General features: G+C 42.5%; 1 pseudogene; it reads left to right on the forward strand.

The window, feature by feature from the left end:
* Positions 1 to 12,725: 12,725 nt before the first annotated feature.
* LOC144821685 (uncharacterized) lies at positions 12,726 to 15,225 on the forward strand (annotated as a pseudogene).
* Positions 15,226 to 20,251: the final 5,026 nt, after the last annotated feature.

Raw genomic sequence — 20,251 nt, forward strand, 5'->3', positions numbered from 1 at the left:
TTTGTCCTGACCCAGTCACCTGGCAACAAATCATGTGCTTGCTCTTTTTTTCTTGTTTGCACTTCAGTTCCCACCTGATTAGACACAGAAGTCACAACATCAGACAATTTCCTGCAATACTCCAAAATGACGCTATCATTAATAGTCATCAATTTCCCTATAGGAATAAAAGCCTGTCTCATGACTCTGCCCATGACAATGTCATGAGGACTTAAACCTGTCTTTTTATCAGGTGTACTTCTCAGAGTCATCAAAACAAGTGGAAGGGCATCTGTCCACTTCATACCTGTAGCTAGGCACATTTTTCCAATTCTGTTTTTTATAGTACCGTTCACTTGCTCCACAACACCTGAAGCTTCTGGTCTATATGCACAATGGAGGTTTTGTTCTATTTTCAAAGCTTCACAAATCAGTTTTAACAATCTGTTTTCAAAATGCCTTCCGCAATCACTTTCCACAGTCACCGGGAAACCGTACCTTGGTATAATCTCCCTTAAGAGCAGTTTTGCAACAGTGATCAAATCATTGTGACGTGTTGGAAATGCTTCAACACATCTTGAAAACAGACAGATTATTACAAGAACATATCTCAGCTTATTATGAGGTGGCATTTCAATTAAATCAATTTGTAGCCTGGTAAAAGGACCACCCTCCCATCCTATGGTTCCCATGCTCACAACTGTTTTTCTGTTGGGGTTCATTTGTTGGCAAACTAAACACCGTTGACAGAGAGACTCTGCAATATTTCTGAACTTTGGATTGAACCAAGTCTCTCTGAAAAGTCTGATCATAGAATCTCTTCCTATATGTGCCTGACCATGATACATCCTAGCCATGTCAGCAATCATGCTATTTGGTAAAACTGTTCTGCCATCTTTGTAAGTCCAAACTCCATCCTCATCTCGTTGCCTACATTCAACTTTCAACCATGTGTTTTTCTCCTCATCACTTGCCTCATCCTGCAACTCTTTAACTCCCTGCCAAGTTTCAACTATTGATGTTAGCATGAGTGAATTTAAAAAAAGGTCATTGTTCTTCTCCCGATTAATTGCAAAATTGTTTCTCGCACAATACTTTGCCATTTCGTCTGCATAGGCATTTCCTTTTGTAATGAAATCCTCACCTTTCTTGTGTGCCGAACATTTTACAACAGCAATCTTTTCTGGTAATTGTATGCCATCAATTAGTCTTTTAATCAAATTAGCATTTCTGATGGGAGTACCTGCAGAAGTTAAATAACCTCTTTGGGACCAAAGCTGTCCATAATCATGCACAACTCCGCATCCATACTGGCTGTCAGTTATTATGGTGATTTTCAAATTTATTGCATTTTCACAAGCACGAATCAAAGCAATCAATTCCGCTACTTGAGCTGAACGAACTCCTTCGAGACATGATGCTTCAATCACTGTAGCAACTGTACAGACAGAATATGCTGCTCTCAAGAAACCCTCTTCTGTTCTTAGACAAGAACCATCAACAAAGTAGACAAAGTCAGATATAGGCAAAGGAACATCTTTAATGTCCTGCCTAGGCTTTGTGCAGTATTCCAAGACATCTAAACACTCATGGTCGATGTCATTTTCATTTCTGATTTCAGTTTCGACACCATCAGGCAATAGTGTAGAAGGGTTCAAATTAACACACCTTGCTATTGAAACATTATCTGATCCCAGAATAATCTTTTCATATTTGGTAAGTCTGTTACTTGTTAGGTGCTGTGTTTTACTTCTGGTAAGCAAAATTTCAACTGAATGAGGTACATAAACGTTTACAGGAAATCCCATGATGATTCCTTCACTTTTCTCAAGACTCATACTAGTTGCTGCTACTGCTTTTAAGCAGCCTGGTAATGCTTTTGCAACAGGATCAAGTACTGCTGAGAAGTAAGCAATTGGCTTTCTCAGTTTTCCATGTCTCTGAACCAACACGGACAATGCACATCCTTCTCTCTCACTGCAATACAGCTCAAAATTCTTTTCATGAGAACAATTGGATCTTTTATATCTGATTTTGTCAGTCTCTGCAGTGGTTTCAAAATTACCGAAAATCCACTAATCCATTGACGACAATAGCCAACCATCCCTAAACACATTCTGACCTGTCTCTGTGTTTTTGGAGGTTGCATTCCCTGAATCATTTTGATTCTCTCAATTGACACTTGTCTGATTCCTTTTGCAATTCTGTGACCAAGATATTTTACCTCTTGTTTACAAAACTGTAATTTTGCAGGGGACACTTTATGTCCCTCATCTGCCAAGTGATTCAAGAGTGTAATTGTATCTGTGACACAATTATCTCGTGTTTTTGCTGCAACGAGTAAATCATCAATATACTGGACCAATGTCGATTTTCCTGGCAAATTTAAATTCTCCAAAGATTTATTTAACAACTGATTAAAGATAGAAGGACTCTCTGTATACCCTTGAGGAATACGACACCATGCTAGTGAGCGACCTTGGAATCTGAACGTGAAGATTTGCTGACTGTCTGGATGCAATGGAACAGTAAAGAACGCATTGCAGAGGTCAATGACAGTGTACCATTCTGCATCATGTGGAATTTGGTAAAGAATCACTGCTGGATTTGGAACAACTGGACAACATGGAACAAATATCTGGTTATTCCTTCTCAGATCTTGAACTATTCTGTACGTTCCCATTGGCTTTTTGATCCCCATGATCGGTGAATTACAAGGACTACTTTCAATTTCTTTTAAAACACCTTGTTTTATGAATTTTTCAATTACAGGAATGACACCTTCAATTGTTTCAGTTTTCATTTTGTACTGAGGAATGTTTGGGTATTCAATTCCTTGTTTCACTGTGATTTTTACAGGATCAACATGTCTCATCAAGCCCATTTCATTCCCTGTCAAATCCCAAATTTCAGTTTTAACTGTCTTTTTTAATTCTTCTGGAAGATTATCTTTTTCAAAAACAGGGAACAATTTACTTTCCTCTGCTTCAACCATCAACATTGTTAATTTGTAAAGCCCATCTTCCTCAAAAGTCTGAAGCTCAATACCCTCCGGTGAGCAATATATTTTGCAGTTCATCTTGCAAAGGATGTCTCTTCCTAGCAAGTTTACAGGACTGCGATTACAAACTACAAATCTGTGTTTGTCTTTGAATTTGCCAATTTCTACCTTCACAGGCTCTGTTAAATCTGTTTTAATTTGCTGATTAGCTACGCCAACTACTTGGATGGTGTCACCAGAGAGAGGCAGGTTTTCAATTTCCACTGATCTAACAGTAGAACGGGTAGCACCAGTGTCCACAAGAAAAGTGATTTCTACATCATTCACTTTACCATTTACAAATGGACCAGACTGGTCAACCTCAAGAGTGGCTCCAAGTACACACTCTTCCTCCTCTCTCAGGCACCGTCATAAGTAATCATCCGAATCACTTCCTACATTTTCTGTTATCAAAAACTGTCCAGAAACATTTGGCACATTCACTCTTTTTGGTCTGATTACCTGATCACCTCCGCTGAATCCTGTATTCGAATTAAACCTTTGACCACCTCCGCAGTTAGGGAGAGGAGGCAGTGGAATTTGACTCTGCTGATTTGCTAACTGTCGCTGTAGCTGTTGCTGCAGATTCAATTCATTTAGTTGTCGCTGTAGCTGTTGCTGCAGATTCAACTAATTCTGCATCTGTGGATTTAATGATGCATTTTTTAAATTTCTGGGCGGATTTTTACACTCGCGCTTCCAGTGTCCAATTTCGCCACAATTAAAACAAGGCAATTTCTGTTTCAGTTCCTAAACATTAATATTAAATTTGGGCTTGTTATAATTTCCTTTAAATTTTCCTTGACCCTGATTCTGATTAAAATTTAAATTTTTATTCTCTAGGTTAGCAATCTGCTGTTCAGCTACCTTCACCTGTGCCCACATTGCCTTTTCCTTTAATTTCTTTTGTCTGGATTCAATTTCATCACTGCAATATTTTGCTTTTCTCAATATGTCATCAACCGAGTTAGATTGTCAGCCGACATTATTATTTCTGATCATCTCACCAATTTCAGGTCTAAGACCATAAACGATTCTGTATATAAAGTGGCTCATATCTTTTTCGTTTAATTTTTCATAGCCACTGTACTGTTTGAAAACCAACAGTAATCTATACTACTATTATAAAGTAAGTAGGGAACCTTTGAGGCGGGTAAACTTGGGAACCCCAGTGCCAATCCAAACACCCAATACATCATTGGAATTGGCAGGGTCTGCAGAGTGACATAGGCTATATAACCCCCAAAAATATACGTTCTTTAAAAAATATACCTTACAAAAAAAATAGTCCCTTGGAAGTAGCGTCGGCCGTGTGCACGAACATGCTGACATCATCAGCTGCGCGAGGAGTACAGCCGTGGGGAGGAAAACGAATGCAGCGTTCGGCGGAGGAGCACGGAAGAGAGGTAAGGGACTTCCTGGAGCGCGGAAAGGAGCAGACAATTTGTGACGGGTGTCAGTATTGCAGGGGGCCCTGAAGCAGCCTTAACGTCGGGGCGGCCGGGGGCCCAGAAGCAGCCTTTTGCTCATGGACAACGTCGGGACGGGCTACAAATAAATGAATACACAGGCAAAAAGAAGGCCCCTCGACAACTCAGAAAAATAAATAAAACAGGCCTGTGGTTACTCGGAATCGGTAAAAGTGTGCAGGAATACAGGGACTGAGGCCTGGATTAACCCTCCTCCCCCCGGAGCTACGGAGACTCACAAGAGGCAGAGATAGCTGATAAAAACACCTGATAACGGAACATGGACACGGCAGGCGGGGGAGGGAGGGTGGGAGGGAGAGAGAATCAGTGGTTTGTGATATTCATCTGGTGAAGTCATTTCATATTTGTTTCTGTTTCCACTTTAACACCACGCACAGTAAATGTCTCTCCTGTTATTAAATCACATTTATAAAAAATGGAATTCTACATCGCAAACAATTTGGGTGCTGAGGTTTTGTCAGGTCTCTGCCAAAGCGCTGCTTTACAGTGCTCAATGAGGCGTTTAATCAGTGCGTGAAGACACCAACATCACTGCGACCAGAGGCCCCAGTTTACGGGAATTGTGGCATTATAAATTGTCTGCACATGTTAAGGTTTGTCAGCATTACAGTGAGATTGCAACAGGCGTTTTTACACACCCCCTGGCAAGGGTTGCAGACTCCACTGCGACCAGAAGCCCAAGTTTATGAGACTGTGGCGCTAAGCTGTGTGCAAGTTATATGGTCATAAAATTACATGAATGATGGATGCAGGGTGGGTGCATTAATGATTGTTGGGTGGATGGGTGCATGGATGGATGCATGCATGATGGGTGGATGGATGGATGAATGATGGATGCAGGATGGATGGGTGGATGGATGGATGGGTGGATGCATAAATGAATGATGTATGGATGCAGGATGGGTGGGTGGATGGGTGGATGCATGAATGAGGTATGGATGGATGCATGGATGCATGCATGATGGGTGGATGCATGATGGATGGGTGGATGCATGAATGAATGATGTATGGATGCAGGATGGGTGGGTGGATGGATGGGTGGATGCATAAATGATGTATGGATGGATGCATGGATGCATGCATGATGGGTGAATGCATGATGGATGGATGGGTTGATGCATGAATGAATGATGTATGGATGCAGGATGGGTGGGTGGATGGATGGATGCATGAATGATGTATGGATGGAGGATGGGTGGGTGGATGGATGGGTGGATGCATGAATGATGTATGGATGGATGCATGGATGCATGCATGATGGGTGGATGCATGATGGATGGATGGGTGGATGCATGAATGAATGTTGTATGATGCAGGATGGGTGGGTGGGTGGATGGATGGGTGGATGCATGAATGATGTATGGATGGATGCAAGGTGGTTCGGGCTCGCTCGCTGCACTCGCTGCGGTGCAATATGCAAATTAGTTTACGACGCACCACTTTCAAATGCCACCAGCCGCCCCTGATTGTCTGCACTTTTTAGTTTATTCCTGCATAACGCTTGCGCTGTGCTTGTGAAATCATTTGTATCTATCCATCTATACTACTATAATAAAGTAAGAACTTTCAGGCTTTGAGGCGGGTAAACTCGGGAACCACGGCGCCAATCTACACACCCGATACACCGTTGAAATCGTCACGGTGCGTAGATGGTTATAGGCTATATAAATATAAAAAATAAACGTTATTTAAAAAATGTATATTAAAAAAAAGTAGTCCCTCCAAAGTAGCACCGGCCGCGACGTGCGTTCTCACGTCAGGAATACGGGGAGGAGCGGCGTCGTAGGAGCGGCGGACATGGCGCGGGGGAGGAGCGGTGACGTGAGGAGCTGCGGACAGGCCAGCGGCGGAGCGAGCAGCGGAGAGGCAGACATGGCGCGGGGGAGGAGCGGCGGCGGACAGGCGATGAGGAGCAGAGCGGCCAGGAGTGGTGAACTGAGGAGCGGCGGATGAGGTAAGGCTCCGGGGACAATGTCGGGGCAGGCGGATGTCGGGCCAGGTGGGAGACGGGGAGTTAATGTCGGGGCAGGCGGGTGTCGGGCCAGGCGGGGGACGGGGAGTTACAACACAGAGCGGCCAGGAACGGTGAACTCAGGAGCCGCGGATGAGGTAAGGCTCCGGGGACAATGTCGGGGCAGGCGGGTGTCGGGCCAGGCGGGGGACGGGGAGTTAATGTCGGGGCAGGCGGGTGTCGGCCCAGGCGGGGGACGGGGAGTTACAACACAACAGACTACAAGGCAGGCGGGGGTCGGGGCAGGCGGGGAACGGGGCGGGCGGGGGCACGGGCTGCTGGGCAATGTCGGGCGAAGCAGGGGTAGGGGAAGCCTGAATGCTCCCGGACAAGGTCGGGACGGGCTGCTAGTCTTTCATAAAATGAATGAACAGATTCCTTTGACTCCTGAATCGTTCTGTCAATTTTAACCCAATCAACTTCTTTTGGAGGAATCTTTTCTTTCAACCAGTAAATTACTTTGTCATACAATCCCATGCCTTCTGATGATGGAGCACCTGTCACTTTATCTCGGGCTGGTTCAACTTTTGGCCAACTTACAGCAATGTTACATTCTGTCCAAAGATCTGATGGGACAACAATGTCAAAGAATCCATCAAGATCAATCCACAGAACATTTGACACTTTAATGAACCTTTCCACCTGTCGATACCATTCCACAGGCTTTTCTCTCAGCCGAGGAAAATCATTTGTGAACAACAAAATGTCTTGTCTTGACCAGGGAACATGAACATAACCACCACCCGCTATTTCTCTCATTGGGTACTGATTAGCCATCCTTTCTCTTTTTTCCTCTTCCTTTCTCTTGGTCCACTTCACTCTCCTTTTGCTCAAGTCACCCAATTTTTAAATGTACACAATCAAATCTTTTATATGCATAATTCTTCCCATTGCATTGAAATTATTAATGTCATTTTCAGTGAAATCCAATCTGTAATGTTTTCCCAAATTCTTTTGCCTGCTCAAATCAATTTCTAATTCTGCAGCCAATTCTTCTAATTGATCATATTTGTTTTTTGTTTTCCACTCTACACTCTTACAAATAAACAACAACTCATCATCTTGATAATGCTTCAAACTGTCAGGACCAATAGTGCCAATAATTAATTCCTCCAAATCTGCCTTTAGTCTTGCAACATCAAGTTTTGAGAATGAATCAGATTTTTCAACACTCTTTCCTGGAGAATAAACATCTGACCCTGCACCCATTGGTGTTTTACATGATGATCCTGGATTAAAACTTAAATAAGGCATCATCGTTTTCTCTCGGTGAATTTCAGTTAATTCTGAGTAAAATTTTTCAGCCACTTTCTGAATGTCTGCATTTAATGGAATTGTTAAACCTGACTGTTTAGTTTCTCCTTGATCAAAAACAGGCTGAACAGGACCAATAGTTACTGGAACTGTCACTCTTTCCATGCCTTTAGTCATTTGTCGAATTAATTCTTCTTTTGATCGTAAATATTCGGAAGTATTTGGAGCTTCCTTATCTCTGCCAGCACCCATTAAACTTCTGGAAGGAACCTCATTTCTTGAATAAGGAGTTTCAGGAAAAATTCGACTTTCATCAAATATTCTTGAATTATTTCTCGTCTCTAACCTTACAGGAGTTTTAAAAGAATCAGAATTATTCGGATATAATTTGGGTGTTTCTTCATTTAATGGAGGTGCACTTGGTGTGGTTCCTGTAGAAACCATCGGAGTGGACTATGAACAAGCTTGTTTTAAAGGAGTCTGTTTTCTATTTGTTATATAAATTTCTTCTAAAACTGGATCTTCTGTTTCACTGTCTATAACAGTATTATTTTTCTTTTGGATATTCTTTTGACCTGGAATTTCAGTAATCATTTCTCTCACTGTATAAAGACCCTCACATATGTCTGCCTGTCTTCAACGATGCATTCTATCCTCATGAGTTTCTCGTTTAACATTTGATGATTTTTGAGTTTTTTTTATACCACTGCTTTCTCGTTGTAATTCAAACATCTCATCCTCCCATTCAACTAAAGCTTCGAATTGAGTAGGTCTAGGTCTCGGCACAAGAGCTATCATCTTTTCTCTCAAGTTTTTCAAAATTCTCATATTAAATGAGCCATCTTCCGGCCAAGCTAAAACACCGTCATTTTTGGTATAGTCCATCCATACATCAAACCAGAGGCAAGTATGATAACCATATTCACCTTCCATATAGGCTGCAGGTGTTTTGTATTTATGAAGTAACTTTCCACCTCGAGTCATAACTTTCAGGTGAAAGTACATTTTTCAATTTTTGAAGCAATGTAAGCTTATTTTCCTCTTTTTTATAATAATAACTCATGTTTTAATCAAATACGTTTGATTTAGAATGATCGTAAATGTTTCCTGGTTGTTCCGCTAAACTAACCAATCTGTGCTGGAAACACACCAACAAGCCAATCAGGTTGAGCTACGTCACCACCTTGCTCAACCAATAGAATTGCTTGCCTTTAGAAGAACCAATCAACTAACAGCTAGTCAAATTCACGTGAGCCAATCAGAGCGCTAGCTGTAACGTATGTTATCCAATCACAGCGCGGACCTGTGACATACACGGCCGCTGCAGCTTCTCGTGTCTCACTCTTAGCGCTCACCCCTCCTTCACAAAAACATTTTCACAGCGCCATTTTAAGAACACTTTTCCAATGAAATTTATTAATGACAACAGAAAAACAAACCATTTGTCTGTTTCGCTAAAATAAAGTGACAGTTTTTACAAACATACAAGTATTCTTTTTACGTGGAATAGACAACGCTATTCTCACAGAATATACATTCGCTAATAAAATAAGACTACTTTACCCTTCAATCAGGTAATAATAAACTCGTTTCTCTCTGAATGCACATAAAGTAGCAATTCAAAGTTTGACTCGAACAGAATTACGAAATCATTCACGCACTTTCAAACGGAAAGTTTCCCTAACCATACATGCATGAAATTTTGGCAGGACTTTAACCAGCCATAGAAATCCACATTTGCCAGTAAGAATAGACGACGCTAGCTTACCCTTCACTCAAGTTTAGATAAATCCTACTGCTCTTTTCACAGTGAGTTTTAAAGCAGGCTCTTAGTCCCTATACTCAAAGCTACAATTTCATAGAAAATCCTCACTATACATTCTACCATATACACCTAGAATCCCTAAACCTGTGTTGTACGCCCACAACACTAGTGATAACAATATCACTAATTTGAAACAGAACAAATGCACTGTGCAACTTCACTTCTTGTTACACCACTCAAATGCCGCGGCAAGCTAGGAATTTTCACACTGCTTGAAAAAACCTTTCGACTACATGTAACATGCAAACAAACTCAACATATGTTAAACATTGATCCTATGTAATTACCACGTAGCATGACAGTTACCATAGCAACCGTTCCTTCTGCTACCAGGGAAATTGATCCAGCGCCCCTATAGAAAATATGTCACAGCAGCACTAACCTACTCTATAATATTCACCATTAATCATAAATCACACACAAGGCCCATAAATCAATAATGACATATTTTGAGCAACTGAATTATGTGGCCTAATTAATAAACCCTATCTACAAACCATATATACATTTATTTACAACTGCGGATTATTGACTTTTCCATAGATTTATAATTTTTCATTTAATTAAGCCACACAGGCAATAAGATCAGCTGATGGTAATTAAGTTCATTAAATAACAAGGCCAGCTTGTGCTTTCAAAAAAACTTATTTATTAACTATTTATTCAAAGAAAAGTGCATTTTAATTAGAATCTTTTATTTTAAGCAGCATAGTTTGAGGAATTGCAAATTAGTCAAGCAGTTTTCAAGCAAGATCAAATAGCATTTTTAAAGAAGAATAAACAGTTTTTCCATCACCTAAACCCTATTTGCCTATCTAAACTCACTTCGTCTAAATTAAATCTGTAAAGTCATAAGGCCCTAAAAGAATCTTACGTGCTCCAAAAGAAGTCCGTCAGCACGTCACGCCCATCTGGATTTGGAAAGCGAGAAGCGCCCTCCTTCCAAAGGGGTCAGTTTTTATACCTTTCCTAACTAACTAATCTAAGTAAAAGTATACTTTTCATATTTGAGCAAAACCCTGATTGGCTGTCGAGTGACAGACCACATTAGATCATCACATTTTGAAGCCCAGTTCCGACTCTCTCTTAGAGTCAATTGTTCCTTATTTTCAAGTCACGTAGCTTCCTCCAGCTTGCAACATTTTAAAACTAATGTCCGTGACTTCCTTAGCTTGTCAATCCTTCTGCCGGTTCCTGACCTTGGTCAAACCAACCAAGGCACGAAAAGTTCACTTATTTAATCAAGTTTGTATTTTCTTCTTTTTAAACAACACAGCAGACATTTTCCACACTGGGCTCTTGCTTTCACTGAGCAGGATTTTGCCAGCTGCATAATAAGACGTACTAGGCCTCAAACCTCTTTCTTTGCAACTAGTATATAAACAAACACAAAAGAATAATTAATGCAAGAATTAGAAGTCATTCTGTTACCCACCCACCTTTGCTAATTAATCAACCCATTAATCTATATTACCTAGCAGAAGCAAACAAAGCAACAAAACAGACATGTGCAACATTTAAAACGAAAGACAAAACATGAGCACACATATTAGTTTCTTGCGTGTATTTGGTCTTCAAGTTTATACTAGGTTGATTAGTATTCTTCACTGCACACATTATTAATATTATTATTAATTATGGAAGTTCAACTTTGCGAGCTGAAATACATTTATTTCTAAATCTCGTTCCATCAACATCATAAATTGATCGCAGACCAGGATGCAACAACATATTGTTTTGATTTGGTGGTTCTATTGTTGAGTAACCTTTAAACCACACATCATGTCTCAGGGGAGGGGGGAGCCCGATAGCCGGTGAGGCTGAGGCTGCAGAATTAGAGTTTAACATTGAGGCATTGTTTACCTACAAGGTTGTTCAGTTGAGGAAATTCTGGAGAGCTTTGGGATGTCCCATGAAGGGTAACGCCAGCAAGGAGGAGCTGCAAGTGGCCTTGAGGGCCTGGTGGGAAGCCAAAGAGGCCCAGGAGATTGGGGATGTTGAAGTGGATGAGGATGACCCAGGGAATGGATTTGGTCCCAAAATATAGCACCTGGAAGCTGAGATTTGACAGCCTTCTCCACCCTGGATTCGCACAGTTTTTTTTGCTGACTCCCTCAAGGGTATAAGAACAGTCCAGGACTGTATGCTGCCCATTTAATGTCAATTCTACATGGTGTTGGTGAAGAAGTATAGTCTTATGTTAATGACATATATCTGACGGACAATGACTTATACCCATCTTTGGCCAGAGTAGATCGCATAGTATTGGGATTTGCTCGATATGACTAAAAATTCAATTCCAAAAAAACTAAAATTGCAATTCTCAGTGTCACACTTTTGGGAAACAAGCTATCAAATGAGGGTAGGAGCCGAACGCCGCATTTCCTAGAGAAACATGCACTTCTACAACCACCAAATACACCTAAAATATTACAATCCATATTTGGATTCTTTAACTTTGGCAAAACATACATACCAGAATATGCTCAAGGCATAAAACCCTTGTATGATTTAATTCACCCTGATCTTTCCAATGCACATTGGGAATCAAACATACGCAAATACTCAGATCACTACAGATTGACATGCAGTCAACATGACACTTAAACACACTTGCCAACAAAACAATTATGGTCATCTGTATCGTTGCCGGTGCCACAGGCTTCACCTACGTCACAGTTAATGAAGGTAACACAGCACCAATAACATATAAATCACATTTATATTCAACTGCTGAGATGCATTTTTCTTCCACTAAAAAATACTCACTGCTGTTCAGATGGCTGTCATTGAGAAAAAAACACTGGGTCAGGGGAAACAAATAATTGTAGCTACTCCCTTTCCAGCCTTAGAGGCTGTTATAAAGCCCAGCATTTGCAATGCAAAAGCCTTACAACCTAGATGGATACAATGTGCCACTTACCTGATGGCTGCTGACATATATTATGTGTTTGACCCCACATTACAGACTCAAGAATTTCTCCAATATAAACATTAATGCTCCTTGCTCAGTAACATGTGCCTCTTGATAAATGCAAACACATCAGCCATACTGATGGTTCAGCCCAACCTGCTATAACTACAAAACATTAATACTCAGTAGCTTGAACCGTAGTAGACGGTGTAATGGAGGATGGAAAATTCCGTCCCCAAAAAACATTCACACTGTCCATACGGGATTGTACTGCACAGACTGAACTCAAAGCTTTGATTCTGGCACTAAAGAATATGGATCCGGAATTCCCCACACTAATAGTGTGAGATTTGTATTACTGTGTGAAGTCCTTCAATAAAAACTTACATTATTGGTGTCTGAATTGGATTCAAAGATTCAAAGGGTAATACTATCAAGCACAAACTGCTTTGTTGAAAGCTGGCACAACTTAAAGATAGTTTGCCACAGGTTCATGTGATACACACATTGAGTCATAAGCGTGTTGGAATACATGTGGCAGGGAATGTGGTGGCAGATGAAGCTGCCAAATCTGCAGTTAAGACTTTGATAACTCATCCTCACACAAGGGTAGATGAAGACATCATGACTGCCGTCAATGCATCATGCAATAGTGCCTCGTACCTTATTAAAATCCAGCAAAATATTCCCACCACTTTAGTGCCCAAAACATTCCCTTTGTTACCATCCCTGGGGTGGGTGATTATGTGATTCCCAAACAAGACCACAGGCTAGAGTTAATGCTAGCAGCACATGAGGGTGTAGCATTCGCCAATGCTGGTGTGGCAGCCATAATGTCACTATTGCAAAAATGCTTCTGGTAGCATGGTCTGTGCAAGCAGACAAAACAGCATGTCCTTAGTTGTGACATCTGCTAGCAAATACAGAGATTCACCATTACACGCCCACTGCAGACACCCCTCTTGGTTTCTGGAAACGTCATCAATGTATGTATCTAGACCATTGCGGTCCCTTAAATCTGGATGGTGCTTTTGAATTTATTCTACTCACCGTAGGTTCATGCTCCAGATTCCTATACATGTGGCAACAATGATTGGCTGATGCTCATACTGTTATTACAGATTTGGAAGTCTTCATTGGCACATATGCAGTAGCTGCATTCTACTTGGTCCCGGACCCTGCTTTTGCCTCCACGGCTTACAAGGATACTATAGGAACCCTGGGTGTGGCTGTGTATTACTTTTCTCCATATCATCCTGAGTGAAATTTGATTGTGGAGAGGAAAAACTGTGACTCAAAGCAATCCTTAACAGAATATTAGGTTGAGGTCGTAGTTGGTTCCATCACTGGTTTGATGCCCAGAGAGCATCAAATAATCTGCCTAGTCTAACTTTAGGAGGCCGGCTCCTGTACAAGGTCTTATTCGGTATCCAGATGCATGTTCCAGATCTTGACTGCCCTAGCTCAGTGGCTGCAGATACACCTTTTGACATCAATGAACGTTTACCTGTCTTACAAGAATTACAAGCCTTCCGGGACAAGCGATCTAATTAACTTTTTAAACAGTCTGCCACTGACGGATCAACCTGCACCTTCTGGCTGGATTCCAAAAGTTGGTGAACTAGTTCCAGAGAAGATAGCAGTAAAAAGGAATTTGGCCCATCATACCGTGCACAGGTGTCACTCCTAGGCATTTAAGGTACAAGAAACATGAGTTTGCCACCACATGCTGGTTGTAAAGACAAATGACTTGTCTCAATTGAGCAAGTTAAATTATATCATGTGGCCGGTACTACACATTAGGCCATAAGGATTCCTGGGTAGTTCACTGACCCCTCTCACTACCCTGCAGGGCCTTCCTTCACAAGTTTTCTGATACACCAATGTTGTTTTTCTTGGCTGGGGAGGGTGGAGAATTAACTTATGATGATTCCAGTTACCACTACAAACACAACCCGTGCATCGGATGTGAGTATACTGCTTGCTACTGGTACTTCTAACAACATATTTTTTTCCTGATGATCCACCTTTAGAGGTATCTACCTGTTCTCTTCTGCCTACCACAATTCCTGTTTTTTAAAAGATTGTTTCTGGTCACTTTGTTGATGTTGATGACTTCTCTTCTGACTCTTCACACACTTCACTACATGGTGCACTTGGTTTCTTTCTTTGGTTGAAAATGCTGATTCCTTTATGAAGTTGCATTTGGATTGCCACCTCATTACTTTTCTTACTTCTTTGGATTGGATTTGTGACTGTTTTCTTCTTGCTAATAAATGAACACTATCTCCCAGACGGCTTTGCTACAGAACTGGTAGTGGAGGTACTGAAACCACATTCTTCTTCGCTTAAAGTGCGAAGAGACCTGTCCCTTGCAAACATTTCGGCATTTCCAGTACTTTTAGTAGTAGTATTGTTTGGGATATGACCCCATATGATATTTTTGGTCCTACTGAGACACTGCAAATACCTTATGTTATTAAGGTGGCAATAGTTGATATGATCCTCTCTAGATTTGTTTCTGATGATTGGGATGTAAGAACTGTGCTATCAATGTTTTCAGAGCTTGAGTACACTGTATCTGTATCTGAAAGTGAAGATGTGTACCTAAAATCTACTAATTATGGAGAAAGGTATTGTTGTCATCACTGTGCACATCATTGTTTACACAGAACTTGTATTCCACGCACAGTTTACAATTTTACACAATGAGAACATTGCCCGAACCCCAGTGGGTAGCTCCAAAATATGCATGGACAAATTTGCATCCTTTTATAGCAATAACCCAGACACTAGCTACAGCAAACCTGGGTGCTTGGCCTCAGCCATGGTATTCACCAATCATGAAGTCCTATGAAACAGTCTACGCATGGATGGTCAAAAAATTAAACCATGTGTTGCTCTCCTTCAAAATGTTATGGGAGAATACCAGGTGGAATAATAAATGATAGGATAGTAAAAATAAAATAAACTCTGGATAAAGCCAAGGAGCTGCAAAGGCCTCTTTCAGATGACCTGCTCAATCAGTCATGTTGAGAACGAGGAACAGAATCATGTGGCAGTATTGGCATTTATGCATTTTGTAGTGGTGAGCAAATTTCTAACATACAAAATGTAACTAACTAGCAACTGAACAACTTGGTAATGAAAGCTCTTTTCTCAAAATATTTCAAATGTAGGAGGGCATGTAGAATAGAAGCTGCACAACCCAGGGCTTATGTCTTGCCTACTTGCAAATTTGAAATAATTCATTTGTGAGGATAAATTACGATTGAAAGAAATTAAATAACACTACTGTGTGGTCTGACCTCAGAGTATCGTGAGCATGCAAAATAAATCACCTAAGACTGGGATGCCGTCTGAGCTTTTGAGGCATTAGCATGTAACATAAAAGTGAGGCAAATATCTACACATTGGTTAGTTTCATCTTGCATAAACTCCCACAGACAGTCAAGTTTAAAAGACAAAAATATTGCTGCTTCATATGTTTTAAAATGTGCAGCCATTTCACGTTACAGATCCATATTGCAATTGAGCTTACAGTGATACAAAGCACAGTTCTTTTTACACTGCCGATTTACATTTCAACAGCAGGTGCAGTTTAGGGCTATTACTCTGAAAACATCCATGACCAAAAGCAGTTAAGCTACATTTCAAGTGAATGCAGAACAGAGACAACTTTCTCTTGTTAAAGATGGTTGCCTCACTATGATGTTGTCTTAATAGTGAGACCTGTCTTAATTACAGAGTGTGCGTTGATCCTGTAAACTACAACTACACTTGGTAAGCCAAATAATTCTGTTCACGCATTATTTAGCATAATAAATGCAAAAGATAAAATGCATATCCTATTAAAAAAGGTACTGTGGGTATGCAGACTATTATTTTTTTTGAGCTTTATTTACCATTTTGGTACATCTCAAAACATTTCAGGATAGAAGTTCACTGTCAGCATCAGTACAATTGAAATAACAATGGGAAATCTCACAGGTTAATATTATACATTGGACACGTCATGTGACTTGCAGTATAAAGGGCTCAGCAAAACACCTAAACACAGTCCCATAGGCCCTCCTCAGCCCACATAATGTAGTTGTAGTAAGTCAACAGCAGGTCTCCTGGAATATCTGCAACCCCCAGACAAAGAAAATCACATAGTCTAAGAGTTGTGTACATAGAGAAGGTGCTAGGAGGAATACATAGCTAGTAGCAAGAAGCGTGTAAACGATTACCCCACACCTTCAGGGACTGTACCCCGGTCGAGTTGAGAGTTGGTGGCTTGTCGAATAGTTTCCACATAAGACCTGTATGGGCCCCAGAAGTCTTTAGGGTGGGAGGAGCAAGGCATTATGCTGGCGTAGACTTCACTGTTAATGTTGCAGTGAGCTAGGCTATGTAGCCGTCCTTGCAAAGTGGGAGCTGATCTGCGGCCCCAGTGTAACGCTATTTCTCTTTTGGCCAACCAACAGCAGACATAGGAATGCAAACCTTGTAACACTTCTGGGGAAGTTGACTGTGTGGCCCAGTAACGCCACTTCCGGTATTGGGACGAGGGCCAGCTTAATCATGGCGCCTAGTGTATCGTGTACCTTCTCCCAGTAGGTCTGGAGTTTTGGACAGGTCCATGTGAGGTGTGTAAAATCTGCATGTGGAGCAGCACATTTATGGCAATTGTGGGGTCTGGAGGAATCCAGTCTGTCTGCCTTGGCTGTAGTTATGTAAATCCTATGTAAGAACTTAAAATGGAGTAGTTTGTGCCTACTGTTGAGAGAGACTTCCTTTGTGACTGTACAGGACTTAACCCACTGTTCGTCTGTGATGGGGCGGCCTAGGTCAACCTCCCAGTCTTTACGGACCTTGTCGTCATTTACTGGTCGCATCCCAGCTCATGTTTTGTGGAGTTTGGATATTAAATGAGCCCCAGTAATGCTCTCAATGCTCAGCGAGAGAGGAGGGAAAGAGTCAGGTTCTATGGGGAAACCGGGCAGTGTGGCGCGCAGAGCCGAGCGGATCCGACCCAGTATGAAGCTGTCCATAAAGGTGACGTCATGGAAACAGGCATCCTCAGACATCGAGAAGATGTTGCCACCAGGGTATAAATCTCCCAGTTTGTTAATGTCATACTTGGTTAAAGTGTGCTGCACCAGCCTTTCACCCCTAATCGGTAGCCAGAGGGCGTTGGAGAGAGGCGGGGCAGAGGAATATAATGTGGTGGTGAGGAAAGTCAGGAAACTGGTCAGGCGATTTAGTCGATGATTCTTAAGTAATTTTGCCCGGCGTTAAACGCCTCTAATACCATACGAAGATTATCAATAAAGAGGCAGGCGCTGGAGACAGGAAGAGAGGAAACACGTTTTATTCCGACGGAGCAGAACACATCAGATCGGACAACAAAGTATCGTCTCGAGGTGCTCTCTAACAGCCTCTCTGAGACCTAGCCTTTTATACACTGGTTTGCGACATGTGACCGTTCTTTATTACAATAAAGACATTGTGAAGTAGCGAAAGATGACATCCCCGGTACCCCCCCCAGTTCCGGCTCACTCCAACACGTGGCTACAGTAGAGGTCCTCACCCCCCATACAATAAGAGGAGGCTATCACGCAGCTGAGTGTTCCGCCGATTCCTTTGGAATGTGTGCGCCTGATCGAATCTCAAGGGGTGGGGAAGCCATGATTAATAGTAGCATCTTTTGAAAAGGGTCGAGTGCATACAGTAGTGGGCAATAAACTGTATCCTCAGGCCAAGGGATGACCAGCGGTCCGTACAGGCAATCGGGCTCAGAGGAAGGGGTCATCAAAGGAGAGGTATTCATGAAAGAAAGGATCAGTGTGGATAATCGAGCGTAGAGGGAGGGTTTATCAAAAGAGGGGTATTCATGGAAGGAAAGGAGGTGTTGGTCAGGCGCGGGGTGTGATTCCCAAAGACAGAGTCATGCGGAAGAGGAGGGTTCATGACTTGCGCATGCGAGTGCGGGGTCAGCCAGAGTGCATGGGGGAGGCTTGCAGGGTCAGGGAAGTGCGCTGATGATCGATCGTGAACAGGGAGACCATGGTACCTAAAATGGCTATCGTGTATGTTCATACGTGGGTCTGAGGAATGGACAAGATGGCGCAGATGATGTTCAGTTCACGAACTAAAATTCCACAGTCCTCCCTTTTAACATGTCTCGCCAGTTTGTCAATTGGGATCTATCCCCATAAGACCACGTATTTCTATCTCATAGAGGGGGCTCATGTGCTCAGTTCTAAAGTCCAAAGTCTTGGGGCACACACAATTAGAGATGAGTGAACACAAAGGTGGCAAACATTGAATACCTAAGCAACACCCACACAGTATCACAACTGGTATCAGTATAAATGTAAACAATCTCCATCCCCAGTCCTTCAAAATGTCCCAAAACCAGCTTCCAAGCGACCATCCTTCTTGCTCCTGGTGAACCTCTGAGGATAGTCTGTGGAGGTGTTCGATTGCTTTGTAGACTGAAGGTGAGTTATCTGGCACGTAGGTGCAACAGCTGGAGCCGATGATGCGACATGCTCCTCCACGGTCGGCCAGAACCACATCTAGGACAAGGCGGTTCTGAAGAGCCAGCAGGCGGACTGCCTGGAGCTCAGCCGTGTTGTTAGCGAGGATGCCAGCCGTGATGTTAATGGTTGTTTCTACTGCCTGAGTCAGGTGTCGGATAGCACGGCTATTTGCCATTGGGCCCCACAGAGGAACAAGTCCCTTCACCGCATCCAGGAACTGTGGTCCGGTGGAGTCGGCTTGTCCAATGTCTCCGGCACGCTTTTGCCGGTGGTGGTAGGCTGGGGCCACATACGTGGGGGGAAGAATGAAGGCGATGTAGCACGTACCCCTCCAACCTTTCGGGAGCCAAGTGTAAGCTTTGATGCCACAAACAAAGTACATATTCGGAGAAGCAACAAAGGAGGGGGGATCCACTGAGACCAATGTTCTGGTGATGCGGCAAGAACTGTGACCCACCAGCTGTGTTCCCTGGCCTTGGAGGCACACGAGACCTGTGACATTGATGACAGACAGGGCCACAGTCAGAGTGGCAGCCGTTCGCTTCCGTAGGTGGGAGAAGGTGGGTCTAGCTGGATTGTGGAGCACTTGCATCTCGACTCGTTCTTTGGCAGGGATGTTCATAGGAAAGGCGGAACCTAAGGTCACAGGACAAAAGGGGGCAGATGTCCTTCCTGTTTTGTTCAGCCAGAACCCATAGTAGAAATGTGACACTGTTTGACCAGAAGCGGCGTTGGCCTTGTGGCTTTCCTGCAGGAGGATCAACCAGGCGAGGCAGGAGCCGTGAACTGAGAAAGGAGAAGGGATGAAGGGGATGGAGTGTCCAGTGGCATGCGGGAGCAACCCGCAGATCCAGCAGTTCGTGGCATTTGCAGCAAGGTTGTGCTGGTGCAATAGTTGCACGAAGGAATTGTTCCAGAACTCCCTACGCCTTTCTCGGAGCTGAGGCGAAAGGGAAATCAGGTGATGCTCTTTCATGGTGGTTGGCTATGTAGTGGCCAGCGATATCTGATGAGCGGGTGTGCTGTCCTCCAAGATCCAGAAGGAAGTCATGAGGAGGAGGCAAAAGAGGAAAAGAATGAAGAAGGCGATTGTCTTTGATTTGTGCAAATTGTCAGTCTTTGGGTTCCTGTAGTGGGTATTTCCTGTTGCTTTCATCATCTTCTTATCTGGCGCTTCCATCATCTTCTTATCTGGCGCTTCCATCATC

This window comes from Lissotriton helveticus, chromosome 2_2 (assembly GCF_964261635.1).
Source record: "Lissotriton helveticus chromosome 2_2, aLisHel1.1, whole genome shotgun sequence".
NCBI lineage: Eukaryota > Metazoa > Chordata > Amphibia > Caudata > Salamandridae > Lissotriton > Lissotriton helveticus.